The sequence below is a fragment of the Chinchilla lanigera genome, unplaced genomic scaffold (assembly GCF_000276665.1).
Source record: "Chinchilla lanigera isolate Chin_1 unplaced genomic scaffold, ChiLan1.0 scaffold00004, whole genome shotgun sequence".
NCBI lineage: Eukaryota > Metazoa > Chordata > Mammalia > Rodentia > Chinchillidae > Chinchilla > Chinchilla lanigera.
The window spans coordinates 15,851,973-15,864,428 of NW_004955405.1; positions in this window are offsets into that span (position 1 = coordinate 15,851,973).

Sequence of the window (12,456 nt, forward strand, 5' to 3'; positions counted from 1 at the left end):
CTTCTGAGTCCTGCCATGGCCTTCTGCCACGATGCCCTACTTTGGAACCAGCCAACTATAGACTGAAACCTCCACAAACTGTGAGTTGAAATAAATCTTTCCTCCCTTAACTTTGGGTGTTGGGTATTTTGTTTCAGCAATGAAAAAATTAACTAAGACAGTAGCTATATAATTTTACATGACTGCCAGCCCTGGTGGTGCACACCTGTAATTCCAGCACTCATGAGGCTGGGGCAGGGGAATTGCCATGAGTTTAAGGCCAGCCTGGGCTACACAGTGGGTTCAAGGCCAGCCTGGACTACACAGTGAAGCCCTGTCTCAAAAAAAAAAAATCCCAAAATAAATAAATAAATACCACAAATCTTTTTTTTTTTAATTTGGTACCAGGAATCGAACTCAGGACCATGCGCTTGCCAGGCAGACACTTGTGCCACTGAGCTACAACCCCAGCCCTACTACAAATAGTTTTTAAAAATAATAATTTTACATGATCTCATGTTTTTCCACAACATTTTTTTTCCTAAAATGTGCAAAAGTAAGATATTTGGCCACCATTTCTTTCCATTCAGGTTTCCCAACTATTAGGCTTTTCCCAGTGTCAACTGGCATGAGAATGATAATGGATACTTTTAGAAACCAGCTAAGGAAAGTTGAGTTGGGAATAAACCATTTTACTACAAATTGGGAAGACATTTGGGAGTATTAGAACAAAAGTAGCCAGAAATTATACACTACTGAAGTGTTAATATACTGTAATCATCTCCTCTTATCTGCAGGAGGAGCATTCTAAGACTCCACTGGGTGCCAGAAGTCTTGGGTGATACCAAACACTGTATATGCTATGGACCTGAAGTGTTGCTACCTAGTACCACAGTTAATGTCTCTTCCATGTTTTATGCCTTCATGCGCCTTTGCACTACTGATTTTGTATTTTGGGGGCCACTATGAAATATCAGTCTGATAACTGAGAGGGCTGCTAAATGACTTACAGGTGGGTAGTACAGACAACATGAATAAACTGGACAAAGAAATGATTCACATCCCCAGCAGGATGCAACAGGATGGCATCAGATTGTATTATGCTACTCAGAATAGCACACAATTTGAAACTGATGCATTGTTTGTTTCTGGAACTTTCCATTTAATACTTTTGGACCATAGTTGACTGCAGGTAACTGAAATCATATCACCTTTCCCTTGCTGAACACAATACCCAACCCCTACAACTTTAAGGAGGAGAAGTTTTTTTGGTTCATGTTTTCAGGCCGGGGCCGCCTGGCTCCAAGGCAGAAATGGCATAGTGGAAGTGTCAGGAATGTCCCTTGAAAACCTCATGTATTCAGGGGTGGGGCTGGTAGACAGTGATTGTGCAATAGGCCTGCTATGGCTGACTTGTAGTTAGGCAGTGGGTCCTGGTTAGAGGCAGATCACTGGGGGACGTTACCTGAAAGGGTCCATGCCCCTCATCTTCCCTTCTTGCTTGGCTTCCTGGCCCTCATGATGTGAGCACCTGTCCTCCCTTGGGCCTCTGTGCCATGCTGTTTCTGCTTTGGAGGCAACAAGCCAAGCCTGGTGGTGCACGCCTGTAATCCCAGCACTTGGGAGGCTGAGGCAAGAGAATCGTTGCGAGTTCAAGACCAGCCTGGGCTACAAAGTGAGCTCAAGGCCAACTTGAACTGCACAGAGACTTGAACTATCTCAAAAAGAAGGAAAAAAAATAAAAATAAATGCTTTGGAGGCAACAGACTCTACCTGGACTGAGAGCTCGGAAAATACAAGCCAAAATAAGCCCCTCCTGCTCTAAGTTGCGGGTACTGAGTGTTGCGTCTCAGAGAGGAGAAAGTGATGAAAACACCACATGAAGAGAATCTTGGGTGAGAAAAGGCAACTGCATGTGAAGAGTATCTTCTTTTGTCAGCTTTAAATTTATTTACCAAAGGACTGAGAGAACATTCTGGACCATGAGACAATAGGGATAACCACAGGCATTTTGCTTTTTCATTGATCTGACATATGTGTGGTTGTTTATGTACTGTCTTTTAAATTGCGCTGTGGGAAATGGACCAGAGCCCTTTAAATGCTTTTCCTTTGCCGGTTGGTATTGAAGCTTTGTGGACAGAAAGTGCTGAGAGATGCTGCAGGAGGAAGAGGCTTTGCTGCCGGCCTCCGGTGAGCTTGGACAGGTTCCTGCAGTACAGAAGACTTCAGCTTGTGCTTCTCCGGTGTCAGACTCCAAAGTCTGAGGTTTCCTGGTCCCTGGCCCTAAGGTGCAGGCAGCCTTTCCGGGCTTGGCTCCAGCAGTACACAGTGGCCCGCAGTGTCCCTTGGCCAGCTCCTGGGGCAGTTTTGTAAAGGAGTGCCTTGAATGAGATGCCTCCCCGATCAGCTTTCACCAGCGCTCTACAAGGCAGAGTTCCAGCAAGTTCTGCCACTGGGCACCACAGCAGCTTCTCTGCCACTGAGCAAGTCACAGCCCCACCCTCCACGGATGGGTGTATCTGTCTCAATGGTACGTGATGGGACCCTAGGCCCTTTACCTCAGCCTTGAGGCTAGGAGCTGCTCCTGCTGTCAATAGACTGGGGTCCAAGAAGGTCACCCTCAGCAAGAATATGGGGAACGCAACTCATCCACACATAGAGTAAGTTTCCTGACTGCTGCCACAGAAAAAGAACATTCAGGATACATCTGTGAGAGGCACAGAAAGACTAGGCAGCGAGAAATACACACAGAATGGAATGCAGGTGCTCATAGTGAGACACTTTATAGTTTTTGTTTTTTGGGGTTTTTTTTTTTGTCTTTTTAAGACAGGGTCTTGCTACACAGTTCAGGCTGGCCTTGAGCTCACTTTGTAGCCCAGGATGGCCTGGAACTCACAACAGTCCTCCTGTCTCAGCCTCCCGAGTGCCACATTATAGTTTGAAGTTGGGGTTTTATGTGGTCTTGAGGGGTCCCAAGACAGGGGATCTAGGTTGTATATTCCTACCACTGAGCACGTTACCCATTTTAATGGCTAGGTTAGAATGCAAATCATTTGCATGCGTTTAATGTGTGGAGATATGCTACCCACATAATAGCGCTGTTTCCTTCAGGATGAAAGTCTGTGGAACTTGTGAATCCATAGTATCAGGGAAAACGCAGGCTCAGTTTATTGGATGAAAAGCACAGGCCCAGTTGATAGGCTTTTGTAACTTCAAGATCCTTAGGAATTTTTTTGAGAGAATTTTCTGAAAGAGAAAAGGGCATTGTAACCTTGGTACATGGTGTCCTTGTCTTAAAGTACAATTTTAAAATCATTGTCTCCTCCTACCTATTTTTATTTCCTCTATTTTGCCTCGCTATTATCAGCTTTTCTGTATTCTTTCAAGTTTGTTCCCTTTACTTCTTTTCATTAAAACTTTACCTATCAAATTACTCTCTCCTCCTAGGACCCAGACTAATGCAATATGAAATACCAGTATCTACAGAAATTACACAAAGGCGTTATTCACAACTCTAAAGAGAACATCAGTGACAAACTGCTTTTGGTTGCCATCAATTTAAAAGATACTTAAAAACAGTCATTGTTTAAGAAAACATGAATGTCCCAAGAAGCTTATAATACATGAAAGAAACTTGATAAAAATTTTTCCAAATTTGACAACAATCCTAAAAATTTGTGCAGCTTCACTAATAAGAATTATAAAGCTGAAAGAAACTTTCTAAACCATAATAAAACAAACTTGAGTCCACCATGCTGGAAGAAAGATCAAAATAGTTTTCAGTTCTCTTCAATTAGAAAATATTAAGAAATTATCATGTAAATAGGTGATTAAAGAGCACATTCAAAAAAGGTAGGAAAGAATAACAAGTAGGATGTCGAGCAGTTGATTACTAAGAATAATATAATGTTTTCTGGACTTCGTATTATTTGTGGTATTTATAAACTTAAAAACTAATAGTGTGTTGTCTTCTTATTACGAATACTCAGCCATATATCTTAATATTTTATTAATCATTGTATATTCTTTTCCTTTAAAAAGATCCACCAATTATACAAGGTTATGCATAAGCCTGGGTCTGGCCCACCTAGCTCTCTCATCCCTATGTGGTATGGAGGAGGAGGGGGTTTGTGTGGATCACATGAAGAGATACGTGTCTCTTCGGCCTTGAGAGACTGTACTGAGAAGGCATTTTGTGTCTGTGGATGGTATGTAACAGGAGAAAAATGGTGACCGATAATTTCGATGAATCCCAGTCCTCACATTCCTTATTCTTTAATAGAATTGCCCTCCCTAAATATGCAGGAGGATCTAAAACAAACAAACCACCTTCACCCCATCTCCACTCAAAAATGTGGGGGCAATTCAGCTTCTGCCACAGTGTTAAGCAAAGGAAGAGCTGGGCTGTATTTGGCTTTATGCATCTCACCATGTCATGTTTGAATGACTGCCTCTCCCCCAACACATATACACAGCACCACCACCAAAGATCAGAATGGCACGTAATAAGTCTCACCATGTACAGTATGTAGCCCTTTTTGATGCCTGGAAAAGGCATCATCATTATATGTCATCATTTCTGCAGAGAATAGCAAAACAGTAGATACAGGAAATATAATTTATTAATTAGAGTTCACTCCAAAATGACCGCAACTACATCCTTTCCTTGATAGTCTTGATGAGGAAAGAAAAAGACAGAAAGCATTGGTGAGCAGCTTTAGAAAGGAGAGGCTCTCTTTTCCCTGTAAAAAGAGATAGCAAAGAGATGTGGAGTGAAGCCATTTCCACATCAAAATTCTACCTGCAGCCTGCTTGGAGAAGCTGGCTCAAGGGCACGGTCACATTTTCAATAAGAACAATATACACAAATATGTTCATGATGGATAGATAGTCTTCAATATGCAAAGGGAGAAGGAAACCCTCAGAAAATACTGACTGCCAGCCCTCAGGGGAACATGAGATGGAAACGTACAACAAGCTTCCCACAAAGCTTCCCTGACCGGAAGACGTGACTTTTCTGAGCTCTTTCATATTTTACGGGATGTTGGTAATATTTCAGGAGATCTCATTATTCTCTATTGCTTATGTCTACTTATAGGGACTTATAATAACTAAATATTAGCTTTTAACTTTTAGGATAGCAACATCTTAATGCTTAAAAAGATTTTAACTCAGTTACAGCTCATGAATCTTTTTGGAAGGAATTTTGGGCTAGAAAGAGCATCTGTGTTTAGGATTAGTCATTATACAGAACTCACACTTCTGTGAATGATCATGAAATGTAGAAATAGCTTTGTTATTTATCAGAATGCTTTTGTAATCAAATTTGCTAGAGTCAGATTTGACTTATAGTGAAAAATATGTTATAGGAATTAATGTAAGTTTTTGTATATTTTATATGAAAAATGAACAGCAAAGAGTAGTTCAGAAGGATGAATATTTTATAATATAGAAAGATGAACATTCAGAAATTCTAATTCTGGTCATATTTTAATGTGAGGAAAACATGAAGTTTTACCCAAATGAAGTGGAAATTCAGCCAACAATTCTTTTTCTCATATACATTCCTCAGAAATGTCACTAGTAGGGAACACTTGAATTTGAATTATTTCACTGTTTGATGTCTCATTGAAAAGTCCAAAAAATTAATTTAATAGGGGCTGGGGATTTAGCTCAGACTGCCTGGGGATTTAGGAAGCTTGTTGTACGTTTCCATCTCATGTTTCCCTGAGGGCTGGCAGTCAGTATTTTCTGAGGGTTTCCTTCTCCCTTTGCATATTGAAGACTATCTATCCATCAAGGCAAAGCGCCTGCCTTGCAAGCGCAAGGTCGTGAGTTCGGTTCTTGGTACCGGAGAAAAAACCAAAAAATTAATTTAATAATCCTAAAGAAAATTTCTGAAACTTTTAAGTCTTTCCAAATAGTAATGTCAGTTGAATTATGATTGTCACTGTTATATTTTAAGGAATAGTATTTGGTTAATATTTAGCACTCAGAATATGAAATATATTTAACTAAAGTCAAATAATAAATAGCAAGTTAATGTTAATAGACAAGATTTGTAGCATATATAAATTTCACATAAATACATACACACATATTTATATATGTATGCATAAATATTTGGTATTCAAAAGATTTTAAATGTTTTATATTTAACAAGAGGCACTACTAATAAAATTGTCATTATATGGTCAGAATATAATAAAAGGGTAACATACTTCAAAAATCCAGGTCATTTGCATACTTTAATAGCTTGAAATAAAATTAGCATAATAATATTATAACACGTTAAAATTATAAATAGCACATATTAAAACACATACACACAATGGTTTGCAATCCATGCTATCTTGTATATACTGCCAAAAAAATTTGTAGCAGACCTATAGAGAAAGAGCTGGGCTATTTCATTTCTGTGTGGTAACAGACTTTAGAATGCTAGCGAAGTTTTATTTCTTTGCTGAGTTACATTACCTTGTAGAATGTGCCAGACCCTTACCCAACTGTCTTTCCAAGAATGTTTTCATTCCACACAACTGGCAACCTTAACATTATATGGCATAATATTTCCACGGTTTCATTTTCCTTGAAATCTCAGCAGTAACCTCTTTCTTGGTAAACCCAAAGATTTTTATATCATCTTTCTCTTCCTGAATCTTTCTGTAGTATGCACCATCTCCTTTTCTCTCAAAGTTAGTCTTTTGGAGAAACTGACTCCAGGGAACTCCATTAGGACAGCCTCTCCACCTGTCAGCCTTTTCTGTTTCTCTGATGGGTTAAATTTATTCTTCTCTGTTATACCTGTGGTCTTCACATAGCAGGGAGCAGAGCTGCTGGCAGTTTGGATTTGCATCCAAAGTCCCCATCAAGTGTCCTCTTTCCAAGTTCCAGGTTTTAAAACGTCAGGCTATTTTTGCTATCTCTTAACCGGTTATTGTAGCCTGGCATTTGGCAAATTCCAACTGGCACAGCTGAGGTAACATGCTCAACCACTGCTGAGCCACTGACAACAGACTTGTTGCCATAAAAAAAATGAAAGTAAAATGTTGTGCCCACTTGGGGGAGGGGAGGTTGGTTGTGAACCAGAGACACACATCAAATGGCTCCACTGCAATGAGCCGAACAAAAGACCACAACTTTCTAGAATAAGACCATGTTGTCCCATCATTTTAAAAAGTGGCTAACTAAGTACATGAGTTCTGAAGTCAGACTGCCTGAATTTAAATCCTAGCTCTGCCACTTATTTACAGACTAAATGCTGGCAATTACTTAACTTTTTTATGATGAATTTCCTCTTCCATTGTAGTAATAATGATGATAATACCTACATTTAGGATTGCTTTCATAGTTAAGGGTGATATAAGAAAGTTTTTAGAAAAGTGTCTGGTTTATAATAAGCCCTCAGTAAATATTAGTTATTAGTGTCTTTCTACTTAGCTTTTATAGATTGTTTCCTATGCTTTGTATTTTTTAACAGAGTTCTTTCTGGAAAATTCTCCATATTTAGTTTTTTTATGTATGGCAACCAGATAGCCTACTCAGTTATTTGCATGATTTGATAAACCTGAAAAGTTGGATCAGATGGTTATTTTAAGATAAAAATCTCGGGGCTGGGGATTTAGCTCAGCGGCAAAAGCGCCTGCCTGGCAAGCGCAAGGTCGTGAGTTCGGTTCCTGGTACCGGAGAAAAACCAAAAAAAAAAAAAAAAAAAATAAAAAAAAAATTAAGATAAAAATCTCTAGAGATGGTACTCTACAATCAGACATATGCCAAGAGAGTTATTAGGATTAAACATTTTCTTGTGAGTTTGCACACAGACACAAAGCTATCAGCAGTGGAGAAAAACCTCTGGCGCTGCCTATGTGATGTGTTTCTTCTGAGATCGTCATGTTGGTCCTGTACCACAAATACTTGACAAGCCAAGTGCCAGTAGATACTGGCTGATTGCAGGAAGAGCAAAAGTTGAGAATTTTGAATCACTACAACAAGGTCCCCCCAAAATGATACAGACTGTTCAATGTTACATTTTCATCTTTTACTCAGCTGCTTAATGTGACAAAATTATTTTGGAGGTCTTCATAATCTTCATCTCCTGGAGTTTTGTTTTGTGGTGCTGGGAATTAAACTTCAGACTTTGCACATGTTAGGCATATAAGCCTCTTCCTCCTATCTTGGGGAACAGTGACCCACCAGTCTTGGTGCCACTCAAGACATCTACCTGTAAGTCCCCAGTAAACTGCATCTTGTGCAATCCTGGATTAATCTACCTCTTTCTTTGGGTACAGGGAACACGGCTGACTAGAGGAGATGTAGCATTGGAGATGCGCAAAGAAGATTCATTGAAGATATATGTACTCTATATGTGGGAAGAAATCACACCTTGAAACAAAGAATTAACCTGAAAGCCAATAGATGTAGATCAAACCATTGAAGCATTCACCTAGATCATTGAAAAGGGGAAGCAAAGCTGCCATGGCTGGTCTGTGTCTCACCATCTCCTCTCCCTCCAGGGAGCATACATCTAGAGAGCCCGAAATAGCCTGAGAAAATGAACAGGGAAGCAGGGGCCAGACTCCAGAGGTACATACCTTGTGTATTGCATTCTTCTTCCCATCATCACCCCAAACACGAGAATGATGCATCCTGGCAGCATTCTTTCCATTGCCCACCCAGGCCAAGGGAAACCCCAACCCCAACTCCAAGCAGAGAGCAGTGAAAAACAGCAAAGACAGCCTACTGAGTTCGCTGGCTGAGACCCATCACCCACCCTATCCCTAGAGTCAGAGGGGAACAAACAGGACTGAACAGTTGGTCCAGAGTGAGCTCTTTCCTGTCCTTTCCACAAAGACTGGAAAAACCTGAGTTAGCAGGAAATCCTGAACAGTGATCACCAGTGTGCTTGGGGGAAGAGTCCCTAAACTAGGTGCAGAGACCACGTTACATTCTGCTGGCTGGAAAGGGGAATTCTCGGCTGGGGATTTGAGCATACAAAAGAAGACAGGAAAGGCTGAGGTAAAAAAAACTTCGGCTGACAAGCTAGTCAGAAAAAATATGAAGGGAGGTTCCCCCAGCACAAAAGGAAGCAGGAATCCCGGGGTATTGATAGAAGATGAAGATGAGCTCAGTGCCAGGAAAATTGTTTCACATCCTGCTCCTCTCAAAATAGCTGAGGTGTTTGGATCATGGGAGAGAGACAAAAGCCCACAGTTAACCAGACCCCGAGCACAGCTTGTGTGACAGGGGGTTCCCACTGGATTTTTTAATTTCTTATTTTTTAGTATTTGTTTTGTTTTGGTTTTTTCCTTCTCTTTTTTATTTTCTTTGATGTAGTTGTTGTTTCTTTGCTCTCTCTTATCTTCTCCACATTCTTTTTTCAATTCTTGCTCCTGTATCAATGTGATTATAATTGTTTCTCCTATTTTCAAATACTTCAAGTTTTTTCTTATATTCTGCTCTTTCTCAGTCTTCTCTATCTTCTCTCTTATTAACCTTCAGTCCTACCTGTTCTATTCTTATAGCTTTTCCTTATTTCCCTTATCCCCTTGTCCTCCTTCATCTCTTCTCCACCTTTCAGGTATACAAATATATCAACAGGTTCTGACAACCTTGCAGCTTTCCTCACCTCCAAGTTACAAGTCCCTTCTCCTACCCGACCCCTGCCTACTCAAATACCTTCTTAAAACCCTCAATACTTACTCATTAATCCAACTAGAAAAGACCTCCAACAGAGTCTGACCCCCTCTTTTTTTTTTACATATTATTATTTCTCCTATCTGCCTCTCCTACCGATTTACACTTGACTTTTACCCATCCCTCTATTTTTTCTCTTTCCTTTTTTTTCTGCATTGCACACTAACTGCTAATGACATAGAATATACTGTAAAGGGTACTGATAAAGAGTGAAAGTTTAAATGCACGATTTAATATATACAGTAAGTCCCTGACTTACAGACCTGTTCCATCCTGGGAGAATCTTTGTACGTTGGATTCACTCATAAGCTGGACACAGTGAGTGTTTTACACCTTTGATGCAAACATACAGTATAAAGCATAAAAAACTTTCCATGTCCCGTGCTCTCGTGGTTGTTCTTAGAATTGTGCCAGTGGTTGAATGATTCATATTATAAGAACAAATGACATGTACCATCTTTTCTCCTTGATCTAATCTCTCAATCATTTTCACTTTTGTTTTCATTGTTATTGTTTGTGCTTCCTAGCAGTCCCCTCAACATCACCACTACTTTTCTCCTTTCTTCTGGATGCCCTGATTGATCACTGTATACTATCACCTTCTACAGTAAGCACACAACAGCAGAACTATGACAGTGTCTTACAGACAGGTGAGCTACTTCCATGATTTGTTCACACCTATGAATGTTCTTAATACAAAGTCTGTTAGTGTCTGAAAGTTTGCAACTCAAATATTCATACATCAGGAACTTACTGTATAAGTTATGTATGATCAAATCTATGATACTGTTATTCTCTCTTCACAGCACAGGACAGAGTCCAATATAATATGTGTAGCTGACGGCTGAATACTATCTCTGGCCAAATAAAGCCATGAACATACCACTGGAAGGCAGAATATAACTAAAAATATCTTTATATCAACATACAATCTCCCCTTACTGGACGGCAACCCCCTGCACCAAATACACACACATACACAAACACACACACACACACACACACAGGCACAGGAACATGGGTAAAGAAGGCAATAAGTGCCCCCCCCCGCCAGATCTCCCAAGTCTCTCAAGATCTAGGGGCCACTGATGGGTAGAAAAGCACACATCAGGTAGGAGAGACATAAAAACTGATTAAGGAAGAAGTAAAGAAACTTGATGAGTTCAAAGAGGACACAACCATAAATACAATGGAACATACAAAATGACCAATGTGTACATGGGAGGAACAAATAAAAAATTGGAAGAGCTGACCAAAAGCATTCAAAACATGAATGACAAATTCATCAGAGATATACGTCATGTTTTGTTTTGTTTTTTGTTTCTCTCCGGTACCAGGAACCGAACTCACGACCTTGCGCTTGCCAGGCAGGCGCTTTGCCGCTGAGCTAAATCCCCAGCCCCTCATCAGAGATATAAACTTCAGGAAATGGAGTAAGAATGAAATATCAGAGATTTTAAAAATTGTATAAAATTTATAAATTGCAGAAATAACCAAGGTAAAAATAGGGTTTCCAAAATTAAGGACAAAATGGTAAATTACAATGAATTACCTAAAAATGATGAGATCAAGAAAAATTCATTCAAAATGTACTAGACAACTGTAAGAAGACTAACTAAGGCCGGGCATGGTGGCACACGCCTGTAATCCCAGCACTTGGGAGGCTGAGACAGGAGGATTGTTTTGAGTTCGAGTCCAGCCTGAGCTACAAAGTGAGCTCAAGGCCAACCTGAACTGTACAGCAAGACCCTGCCTCAGAAAGACAAAAAAAAAAAAAAAAGAAGGCTAACTAAAGGTTAATTGGAGTTAGAGAGAAATTAGAAAACAACACACCTGGAATAAAAAAAATGCATTTATAGAAGTCATAAGAGAAAAATTTCCGAGTATGAGGAAAGATTTAAACATACAGGTAATTGAGGCTTATAGAACACTAAATAAGTAAAGTAAAACAAGAAGCTCTCCAAAATACATCTTAGTAAAAAAGAAAAAAAAAAAACACAGAATCTTAAAAAACTGCCAGAGAAAATCAAGAAATCACATATAAAGGCAAACCCATTTGGATTACAGCAGACTTCTTAATGCAAACTTTAAAGGCCAGGAAATCCTGGAATGAAGTATTTTAAATCCTAAAAGCAAACATATTCCAAGTCTAAGGAATATGTCCTAAAAACTTTTTTTTTTTAAATGGGTGGACAGATAACATTCTACAAGAAGGAACAACATATGAGACACATGTACATCAAACCATCACTCCAAAATATACTCAGGAATACCCTAGATGAAAACAATGAGGAATGTATACAGAAAATAAAGGAAATAAGCTGGGCATGATGGCACGAGCCAGTAATTTTAGTACACAGAGGCGAGGCAAAATGATCACTACAAGTTTGAGAACAGCTGGACTACATAGTGAGATCAAGCCCAGCCTGAACTACATAGCAAGACCCTGTCTCAAAAAAAAAAAAAAAAGGTAAGGCAAATAGTTAAATAAAAAAGGGAAAATAAATATGTTAGCAATAAAGGAACATGTCAGTAAGAATAAATCAATAACTATCAGTAATAACTCAATGTAAATGGCCTAAATTCCCTAATTTAAAGACATAGACTGGCAGATTAGATCAAAAAATATAATCTGACAGTTTGTTGCATTGAAGAAACTCATTTAATCCAAAAAGAAATTCCTAAACTAAAAGTCAAAGGATGGAAAAAAATATTTCATGTACCAGGACTTCCAAAGCAAGCAGGAGTAACAATTTTACTCTTAGACAAAGTAAATTTCAAGCT